The sequence below is a fragment of the Myxocyprinus asiaticus genome, chromosome 11 (genome assembly GCF_019703515.2).
Source record: "Myxocyprinus asiaticus isolate MX2 ecotype Aquarium Trade chromosome 11, UBuf_Myxa_2, whole genome shotgun sequence".
Lineage (NCBI taxonomy): Eukaryota > Metazoa > Chordata > Actinopteri > Cypriniformes > Catostomidae > Myxocyprinus > Myxocyprinus asiaticus.
The window spans coordinates 41968376-41980515 of NC_059354.1; the positions used below are offsets into that span (position 1 = coordinate 41968376).

The following is a 12140-nucleotide window of genomic DNA, read 5'->3' on the forward strand; positions in this document are numbered from 1 at the left end:
GCAAGTAAATGATGACAGAATTTTCATTTTTGAGTGAACTATTCATTTAAGTGGAGGGCTACAAAATAAAATGCTTTAAATGTAGGCCATTTAAGGGATAGTTCACCCAAAAATGAAAATTCTCTCATCATTTACTCACCCTCATGCCATCCAAGATGTGTATGACTTTCTTTCTTCTGCTGAACACAAAGATTTTTAGAAGAATATCTAAGGTCCATTCAATACAAGTGAATGGTGGCCAGAACTCTGAAGCTCCAAAAAGCAGATCAAGATCAAGATTCCTTCCTTACAGATTATCACAAGGTGTAAAATATTTTAAATGTTTTAAATGCATACAACAAATCCCAATGGAATACAACTGCATTCTCACAGATATAGATGTCTTCAATATTTCCTTTTCAATGCTTTCATTTCCTAATGAGAACTATTGACTTGATGCTTTTCACTCCGAAGACTAAAAACTCTTCAAAGGAAGGGTGCAAATAGACTCTAAATCGTGACAGTGCCTTTAACATAAATGGGATTAATTACAGGGTATTTTGAAGAGTAAAGGAAAATATTAGTGAAGGAAAACAGGCATGACCAAAGTTCACCACCCTGCATTTAATATTAGTAACATCTGAGATGGTATATTAGGGGGCCTTGTGTATATGGTGAGGTGGCAAACAATGAGTCATATCTCCACAAGACAGAAAACACAATTCAAAATAAAATGTCCCATTACCTCATTCAAAATATTACTCAAATAATGACCCAAACACGATGCATCATCAACTATTACTAATGTTTATGGGAATTTATGGGAATATTATTGTTGTTGATTAGTTGTACTGTATGTGTATACTCAAAATTGCTTAATTTAAATACACTTATTTTACTCAATACTTACTTAAAATTCACTCAAATAATATTTGAAAACAGAAAATATGCATTATATATTTACAAGCCTCTCCAGAATTGTTTTCCAACTGACACTAGGTGCGATGACAACTTCTGTTAGTTTGCCAAACAGGCAACATACAAATCATCTCAGAAATGGCCAAATATCAGCCAGTTAAAATTTAGAGGTTGAATGATATGGAGTTGTAATGGCTTATGTATGCAAAAAAAAAAAAAAAAAAAAAACATTTGACCTAATGCAGCCAATTAATATTAATATAAGATGTAAATGATATATAATGTGATGGTTATCAGTCTATCACATATTATTATTATTATTATTATTATTATTATTATTATTATTATTATCCTTTATAACTTAAACGCTTTAAAACTGTTTTACAAAATATTTATAAAAAATACTTTTTAATTCTTTTGACGTATCTTGACCATGTTTTTTTTCTATGAATCTATCATTAGCACACATTCAAAAGCTATTGCACAAGCAAATACAACTGAAACCATTGGGAAAACTTCATTGGAATTGAGGAAACGCTGAGGATGCTGTCCTATCCGCACAGCTGCCGACGAACAGACGCCCACGGGGCGCATTCACATACGGAATCGAGCGCTGTCCGGTCTGCACGGCAAGACGCGCCACATGGACCAAAACCACTCAAAAACAGACAGGAAAGTTGCACCATGCAGTAAATGCGCACATGAATTCAGCGCTCGAGCTCAAATACAAGCACAAACAAGCCAAACTGAAGAAATGTCTGGTACGTACCTTTAATTTTTCTTTCTTTCTTTGTTTTTTCCCCACCTAAAGATTCTTCCCTTGTTCCAAAAGAGATGTTGGATAATTACAAGTTAGAATTTATGACGCTCCGCTCAGTGACGCGACGCTTCACCTGACGTCCAGCTGGCGGGGAGAGGATACGTGCGCGCGCGAGACGCGTATTTCGACTCTGTGTTATTGAATTAACTCTGTCTCACACGCTCTGTAGTTTAAACTATGGTGCTCACAAAAGAGGGACTCTCAAACTAGTTGGTTTCCGTTCTCTCCCCTACTGCAGAATTGGGATATTCCGCGCTTGCTACATTGCTCTCTTACTCCCACGCGGCTGCGTGACGCAGATCCTGGCGTGGGCGGTAGCGGCGCGTGGGAGGCTGCTGCATGGAATACCAAACCTCATATCAGCCGCATGCACCGCCTCACATAGATATATATACATGGACATGTATCATGTTTGTTGACCTTAATGAAAATACACACCATCATACAGCGTAACGGACGCGTACGGTTCGGTGGTTCGGTGGCCGCCTGTACGCCCACACCTGTGCTATTCTTGCCCCCCACCTCCCCCTCCAGTGTGAATTCACCTGCTGCCTACAGCCTGTCACACCGAGTCCTTTTTCATTCCACTGGGCTCAGTTTTAAATCTTATTAGTTCTACCTGTTCCATTTTTAGAGTGTTTTGCACAACTTGCTAATGACCAAACAGCAAGCAATCTGAGCTTTACTCATAACAATCACATTTCTCTTTCTCAAATAAACTTTCTGAAGATTTAATTCAATTAGATTTAATTAACCAATGCAAGTTTCTGCAATAGTGGGTCTTGAAATTGTGATTAAACAAGGTAATATGTAAGATGAAAAAAAAAAAAAATTCACAAAGACATAATAAATTTGCATTTCTTGAGGGAAATACCCACGCTTTAAAGTCAGCATTAAAGTTTTAGGTAAGTTTAGATTAAGGGGCCATTCACACTAAATGCATTTTTGTGTTTGTCTGCACTTTTCCTTTATTTTTCTACGTAAACATGCAAGATGGACCACTTGCGGCACGTCCAGCTGTTTTTCAGCATCTCGCGCAGGAGCGGCGCATACTGTAGATGCCACAGCAGGTAAAAAAAGACCGTAATCTTGAAAAAACGTGTAATGCGACACATACGTTATGTTATATGCATTGCGCTCACTTATATATATATATATATATATAGAACAGGATCGCTGACGCAATGGTAAACTGCCTGTAGGAGGTGAAGCCACTGGAAGTGTTCGAGCTGCCATCTTAGTATGCCCAAACTGTCATAGAGCATCAATGACTGACAGGTGAAAACACCCCCGTTTCACCATCTCCGACTTCCAGATACGACGGTTGCATTTCGCACTCTAGTCACAATCATGTTTAATGTTTAATTTGCTTGTTCTGGATAATATCCGTTAAGAGGGAGAAGATATACGCCGATCGCGATGTCAGAGCACTCACCTGCCTCCGTGTTCAGTCTACCGGTGCAGCACAACGATCACCAAAAGAAATGGCAAAACTGTGCACAAGTTGTAATATAAGTAGGAAAAGTTTATCAGCCTGATTGTTATGTATCTGATTTTTTAGGGTGACAATACATCCTTACTCCTGAAAGGGACTGTAAAATATTCAGACCAGGATTTCTAAATAGCCTTAAATGCCCGGGATTTGCCTGTTTTTATAGTGATGTGCTCTCTGTAGTCATACATGGAAATATGTCATAAATACATGTTTGTTTGCCATTTAAACCTAGCGTATTAGTTTAACGTTAACCAGCTTTGCAAGTCTCATACACGCACCGGCTACACGTGTGATAGAGGGAGAGAGGGCGCGCGCTCTTATACAAATGACCACGAGAACAGTGCACTTTTTGATGAAAACATAAAACAAGTAGCTCTGAACAAACACTTGGATGTTCACAATAAATAAGTCTGAAAATGTCTGTTTGAATGACGAATGTTTACTCGCTGGAATGAGATGATTTCCCATTATATCAATAGGGACATTGGAATGTCTGGGTACAGCAATATGGCGGCGCAGTGGCTTCAATGATATAACATCATCAGCGATCCAGTTCTATATATATATATATATATATATATATATATATATATACTGTATATACAGTATATATCAGTGATTGTGCTGCTTCCAGAGTCTATTTAGCCCGAGACAGACCACTTGTATTAAAATGAATGGGAGAAATTGTAACGCCCAATATGGCGGTTGTAAAAAAAAGAGCCAATCAACTTTTAGATGCAGACATCGCCTGCCAATAAACCCGAGAATGTGTATGCGCATGCTGGACCAGCCTGAAAAAATAGTGTTTTTTTGTTTGTTTGTTTTTTGGTGTGATCTTAGCTGAAGAAGCACAATTTATGATACCATTGTTGTCAGATTTTACAGTTGATTTGAAATATGTTCTTTGGCTGTAATCTTGACCAATTGTATTGAAGATTTCGGTCTTTCCCCATTGAAGTAGAAATGAGCTATACTTTCATGCCTCTTAGAAATCAGCTGCCCGTGAGCATTCCAAATATGGCCACCGGGTGGACTGACTTGTCTTGAAAGGAACTTTTTACTTTTTTTAGGGCAAGAACACATCCGGTCTGAAAGGCTCCTTAGGCTTTGGTTCTGCTTAAAGTCCAAATGAACTGGCTTGACAACAACAGTTTTCTCTTCTGTGTTGACAAGTTTGCTATTGAAACAGAAAGTTGGAGCAGGACATATATCAGGACTTGTCCTTTTTTTTTATTTTTTTATTGCCAGTAGACTTAGGTTTCTGTCACAACCATGAACATGATTTGCTAATAGGCTATTGCTAGTCAGAAGTGGGTGCTAGGGGGAGGGACATTCTCAATCTAGAGAGCATTTGATTGGAAAAAAAAATCTTTGCTGTGCACATTATGTCATCAAACTTTTTGGCCTGTTTTTCCAGAAGAGAATATACAATCAATTTTAAATGCGTATTAAGGTCAGTTTAGTCAACGTTAAGGAGTACACTAGCATATTGTTGGCATCAAAGTTAATACTGACTAAAAGCCACAAAATTCCAATTCCAAAGGGTAAGGGGTTTAGAACATGCCTTGCAAGCCCTACAAAAATGGAAGTCATTCTTACTTTTGCATTTACACAGATGTGCATGCTTTCTTTGAGTGTGGTCCTTGTGTAGCCTTTTAGTAAAATACCCACTGGGAACTATAACCTTCTAAGGGGTTTGTGACTGAGAGGCTTTCATTGTTACAGTGACTCAATCAAAACAAACCTCTCCCCTCAGCACATCTATCTTGTTGCTCATCAGATGTGGAGATTCATTGAGAGATGTGCTCACAGACGTGTTTTGGGGTATGCAACAGGAAGCAGAATGAAAAGGGATATGATAGGAGGGGCCATGGTCCTGTATGCAGCCACTACTCACTCCCCTTTCAGGATATTTACACTCCCACACACAGTGATGCAGCTGGCTCTAATACTTTACACACACACACACACACACACACACACACACACACACGTGCGGCTATCCTTATGAGGACTCTCCATAGACATAATGATTTTTATACTGTACGAACGATATATTCTGTCCCCTAACCCTACCCCTAAAACTAACCCTCACAAAAAAACTTTCTGCATTTTTACATTTTCAATAAAACATTGTTTAGTATGTTTTTTTAAGCAATTTAAATTATGGGGACACTAGAAATGTCCTCATAAACCACATTTATAGCATAAAACCCTTGTAATTACCAGTTTGTAACCTAAAAAAAAGTTCTTGTAAACCACTTAAACTTGCCCACACATACACACACACTCACACACACACACACACACACACACATACACACACATGTGTGGCTATCCTTATGAGGACTCTCCATAGACATAATGATTTTTATACTGTACGAACTATAGATTCTATCCCCTAACCCTACCCCTACCCCTAAACCTAACCCTCACAAAAAATGTCTGCATTTTTAAATTGTCAAAAAAGCATTGTTTAGTATGTTTTTTAAGCGATTTGAATTATGGGGACACTAGAAATGTCCTCATAAACCACATTTATAGCATAATACCTTTGTAATTACCAGTTTGTAACTGAAAAAAATTTCCTCGGAAACCACCCAAACCCACACACACACACACACACACACACACAGCTGCTGGATTAGACTGCATCAGACACCCATGGTCAAAAGTCTATGACTGAGATTCTCCCTCTGCAAGTAATTCACATTTGTGAATATTGTGTATTTTGTATAAAAACTAAAAAAAAATTTTTGTTTAAAAGTACAATTTATTAATACTCAAAGTATTATTTATTATTTGTTTAAATTTATATATTTTGCATTTTAATATTACATTATTTTAGTATCATTATTACTGGCACCTTATTTTTAAAATGTATTTATTTATTTTGTATTTGGTTGCATATATAAAATGCACAGAGAAAAATCACAACTTGATTCATACTTAAATAAATATGTGAATACTGGACAGAATTTTTTTATTATACATTTACATGTCGCAGTTAATGATATAAATAGCTAAACAACACATTCAGTGTGCCCAGTGCCCACTAATAAAAGATGGAGCGACTGAGAGAGAAGGGGAGACAAAGGAGAGGGTGGGGTGATGGGTGCGAGAATGAAGAGAAAGAGAGAAAGTGAGAGAGAGAATGCAGTACAGTAAAAAAATCAAATCTGCCTTGGTATTAGATGCTATTTTTAGGAAGTAGGCCAGCAACAGCTAGCAGCCCAGCGAAGGTGCCATGCATGCTTGAGTTTTTTTTTATACTTCTTTTTCCTCGTCACAAAGAGACGATTTCGGGGAGATGATAAATGTAACAAAAGTGTGCTAAAATGCAATCAAATGATGCCAGTAAAAGTATTCAACATTTCTGTTTTGACAGCTGGTTTGCAGATGGCTACCACATTGATCCATATTGAAAAGGCAACTGTTTAATTGACAAATTTTAAAAACACTTGAAATCACTCTAAAGGGAATACAACTGATTCACAGACAAACGTTTAGAGAGACTTACAGACAAAAATACTTTAACATTTTACCATCTACATCTTTAATCTGTTCGATTTTCCTGATTAAATAGAACATTACAGCTTTATAATTGTAAAAATAATTAAAAGTACTTTGGTTTATTCTTTGTTGTTTATATTGTTTTCTTAGTTTTTAATGCAATACACTCTTGTATGTTTAAATATATATATATATATACTGTATATAATGAGAGCATCAGGAAGTATCAGTGAACATGATTACAACTACCAAAAATCAGCTTAATTCAAAAATCCAACAACATACGAAAACTGTGATTTCAATGAGATTTTAAATCATTGGGTTATTCTCTGCAATGTAAACATTGGAAAAACCTGTAAAAACGCCAGTAAAGGTGTTCACGTGCAACTCGAAATCGGGGTAATGCACAAAATCAGTGCAAAAGGTGCCGATCAGTTTTTGCTTAAATTGTTTATGATGTAATACGATAAATAAACACCATTTAAGGCGTTTACATGATTACATACGTTGTCAGATTATTAAGCTTATTATGGTGTGCATGTAAACGCGCTCAGTGAGAACCTCCCAGAAAGGTATAGAACTACGGCCTGGCCCAGGCAATCACAGTGCACAAATTTGTATGTAGGCTAAATATCACTGCAAATCCTTTCCACAATATTCCTAAACATGATTTTTCTGATTTATGCATTATCATGGTTAGTGAAAATTAATTTGCATGCATATAGTTAAATCATGGTTCTGGGTGTAAGCATTGCACTCTATTTAAAATGAAAGTGAATGACACTTGTCGAAACAGTGTCAGAAAGTGCTCCAACAAGGTAAATTATATGCAGAAGCAGGTGAGTGGGTACTGTCAAGTGTTTCCCCTCAACTGCAGTCTGAAATTAATATAATATACTCTTTTCATAATGGATGTTATAACTGCTTGACCTCATATAGAACCAATACATCTGATCTGATTACACTCATTAAGTTTTCAAGAAGCAGCTGTAACGAGCTGGGTGTTGATACATGTGTCATACCTCCTTCAATTAAAACCTCTTTTATACCTCTTCGGATAATTTTTTCTATATTATAATTTTTCAATTCTTTGTTGTTGCAAAAGGAAATGATCTGTCAACTCTAAAACGAAACATTTTGAATCATGAATCTGATTTATAGATCTCAGTGAACAACTGAATGTAATACATCAATAATAAATAAATAACAATGTATTACTGTATTCATTAACAGTCTGTTTAAAGAGGAAGGCCAATAACGGAATACTCTCATGGCACTTCAAATGCAAATAACTGTGGACTGATGTGCAAATGTATCTCATAAGAGCTTGATGAGAGGCGTTGTGGTATTATTTGTTTTCTCATGTAACACTATATGTTATATGTTAATGCAATAGTTATCTTGCACTAACAATGAACAATACCTTTACAACATTTAATAATATTGGTTAATGTTAAATTCTATAGGCTACTAATGCATTTGTAAAATTAAAATGTGGATATTGAAACATTAGTTAATGCATTATGAACTAACATAGACTTCATGAAATATCATGGTCAAACAATGAATAATAGTGTTGTGATAAATGGACATTAACCTAAATGAATAAATTCTGAAAGAAATATTGTTTATTGTTAGTTAACGATACCTAATGTATTAACGAATGTTAACAAATACAACCTTATTGTAAAGTGTAACCGTTATCTCTTACCATTTTTTATATCTTATGTATTATGATTTTTTAATGAACTTATATTTATTATTATGAATGATTTTACTTTTCTATCCATTTTACATACCACTATAACCTCAACAGCTGTCTGTTCAAATCAAATCAAATCACTTTTATTGTCACACAGCCATATACACAAGTGCAATAGTGTATGAAATTCTTGGGTGCAGTTCTGAGCAACATAGCAGTCGTGACAGTGATGAGACATATACCAATCTACAATAAACATCAAATTTACACAACACAATTTAGAATCTAATATACACATAATTACACACAACACAATATACAAATAATAACATACAATGTACAGTATACAATACCCACAATATAGAATACACAGTATACAATAAAAAAAATAGTATATATAGTATATATAAAATGTACAGTAAGTTGTATTGTACTGTATTGACATTCAGGCTGTCGGTTGATAGTCATTTGCCAGTGTGTTTTTAAAAGAATATAATTTATGACAGTCCAGTGTGAGATAATAAGATTAGTAAAGTGCAGTGCTGATGTATATTGATCGTGAGAGATCAAGAGTTCAAAAGTCTGATTGCTTGGAGGAAGAAGCTGTCATGAAGTCGGCTGGTGCGGGTCCTGATGCTGCGATACCGCCTGCCTGATGGTAGCAGTGAGAGCAGCCCATGGCTCGGGTGGCTTGAGTCTCTGATGATCCTCTGAGCTTTTTTCAGATGCAGCCAGTCAGGATGTCTACAGTGTTGGTGTCGAACCGTGTGAGGATGTGGCGGTTCATTCCAAACTTCCTCAGCCGTCTCAGGAAGAAGAGGCGCTGATGAGCCTTCTTCACAACGACCTCAGTGTGGATGAACCATGTGAGTTCCTCAGTGATGTGGACACCCAGGAACTTGAAGCTGCTGACTCTGGTGCTCCATTGATGATGATGGGGCTGTGTTCTCTTTCTCTTCTCCTGAAGTCTTTACAAGCTCATTTGTCTTACTGACGTTGAGGGAGAGGTTGTGCTCCTGACACCAGCATGTCAGAGTGTGCACCTCCTCTCTGTAGGCTGTTTCATCATCGTCAGTGATCAGACCTACCACCGTCGTATCATCAGCAAACTTAATGATGGCATTGGAGCTATGTGTTACCACACAGTCATGTGTGTACAGGGAATACAGGAGTGGGCTAAGAACATAGCCCAGCGGGGCTCCAGTGTTGAGGGTCAGTGATGAGGAGATTTTACTGCCCATTCTAACCACCTGGCGTCTGCTTGACAGGAAGTCCAGGATCCAGCTGCACAGCGAGCTGTTTAAGCCCAGAGCCCGGAGTTTCTCATCAAGCTTGGAGGGCACTATGGTGTTGAATGCTGAGCTGTAGTCTACAAACAGCATTCTCACATAAGTGTTCCTTTTTTCCAGGTGGGAAAGAGCAGTGTGTATTGTAGATGCAATGGCATCATCGGTGGAGCGGTTGTTGCGGTAAGCAAAGTGCAATGGGTCCAGTGATGGAGGCAGCACAGAGCAGATGTAATCTCTGATTAGTCTCTCAAAGCATTTGCTGATGATGGGGGTCAGAGCAATATTTTGTTTTACATGCCCTAAAACCCTTGGTGGCACTATACAGTATTTCATTCTACCCTGTCTGTATAAGTGCTTGATTACAGTAAAGGATCTATACTGAGCTTTCTTGCTGTCTATAAATGCTGCCTATGTAGGTACCCTATTAGGTTTTGGAACAGATCCAAAATGACCCTTGACACTTGAGAGAGCATTTTTGGCATCCCTATTGTCAGAAACCACAGGAAATGCAGTCTAGTACCCCTATATGAAATGTAGTTTCAATGCAAAGATACATGAAAAAAGGATGCATTCCTGTGCATAACATCCACTCATTCTTTTAAGTAAGAAAAAGAGATCCATGCGGTTTAATTGGCTGCGTCTCCTCCAGACCCTTCGCTCTCTTGTGTATTGGTCTCATAGGACAAAAGGATCTTTTATTTGATCACTGGCTGGAGAACTAATGCAGCAGCTGTCAGATCTGTGTGCCCAGAGCGTAATGACATCGGCTTCTCCAGAACAGAACAGAACAGGTAGCTCACTCTCTCTCTCAACGCCTACGGCCTGTGGCTCATTTCCCCTGGGCTTTGAACTGCCCTCAATGTGGCCTCACTCTTTATTTTCCTGTGTTCCCTCTCTCTCTTTTTTTCCTTCTCTGGGCAGACAGGACATGCTTAGCATTGTGCTTTCCCCACATCTCTTTCCCTCTGCTCTCACTAGAGGACAGCCAATCATTAGATCATCTCTTTCCCTTGCTTTCAAAATTAGGCTCAAAACGGACAGTTGTGCTTCTAAATTCTGATCAGATGAACCGTGTTCAAAGCCATTGTAAAAGGCTGATTTGTAATGGCATATAAGCATAAGTATATACACTTGCATCATTTTTACACAACTTTGATAAGGTATTTATGCAATTTGTGAAAGGTCGGCACACTGATATATACACATAAACATATACTGTATATGGTTGCCACTTTTGAAGTTGTAAAATAAGGGACATTTAAATGGGGTGTGTGTGTGTGGGGGGGGGGGGGGGGGGGGGTTGTTTGGGGAATCATGGCCCCTAACCACAGTTTTAGCATTATTAATGCAATTTGTATATCCTTTCTTATATGCTACAATGAGAACATTCCTGACCCATGACTTATAAAAAAAATGTGTTAATGCTAACGGCATAAATTTTGCCAAAGGTGTGTATTTTTGGGAAAATTTTGATATTTCAACCTCAGTTCCTATAATACATCTATAATACACTGTGTACACAAAATAGTTAGACTCAGAACCTTCAGGACAAAAATGTCCCCACTGAAACCTATTAAAACGGCAATATGTCTCCTTAAGATGAATCGCTTTGGATAAAAGTGTCTGCCAAATGAATAAACGTAAATGTAAATATTTTATCCCAGTGCCATTAAAGCATAAAATCATGAATTCTATGATATTATGCTTTCATTCCGGAGCCCTGGCTTCAAAATAAAACATTTTAATATTTTCCACCAGATGGCGCCATTTTTCTCATGTTTAGCCTATGGAGCAAATACATGCTTTTTTCCTATTTTATGTTTGCTGTATTATAAAGCACTAAAGGCCAATTTAATAATGATGCAGCTAAAACTGTGTGGGTGTGTTGGTATGGATTTCAGAATGTGTTTTGTATGTGTGTATTGAGAAATGTGTGTGTGTGTGTGTGTGTGTGTGTGTGTGTGTGTGTGTGTGTAAAAAAACCACAGTAGCATTATGTAAACAAACTGGTATTTAAAGGGTTAAAATCCTGAAAATTAATGAACATTTGGTAGTTATGATCAGGACTGATGTTTTGGTAGTTATGATCAGGACTGATGTTGGTTAAAAAAATTTACTAATTGAAAGTGGAAAATAATAGTAATATATAATATTAATATGGCAGTTTTTTGATGTGGACATTTTTGTCCTCTAAGGACCTCTGAGTAACCTTTTTTTATTGATGCACAAGGGTTAAAAATGGGATGGCAACCCTAAAACTGTATGTATATAAACACAGCAAAAAAAAGAAACGTCCCTTTTTCAGGACACTGTATTTTAAAGATAATATTGTAAAAATCCATATAACTTTACAGATCTTTATTGTAAAGGGTTTAAACATGTTTTCCATGCTTGTTCAATGAACCATAAACAATTAATGAACAT

General features: G+C 37.2%; 1 protein-coding gene across 1 annotated transcript in view; it reads right to left on the minus strand.

Annotated features, from left to right (window-relative positions):
* LOC127447954 (NGFI-A-binding protein 1-like) overlaps positions 1-1965 on the minus strand; it is a 29958-nt gene extending 27993 nt beyond the window's left edge. The window contains exon 1 of the mRNA XM_051710208.1: positions 1667-1965. The gene's annotated coding sequence lies outside the window, so the exon portion shown is untranslated. The remainder of the gene's footprint in view (positions 1-1666) is intronic.
* Positions 1966-12140: the final 10175 nt, after the last annotated feature.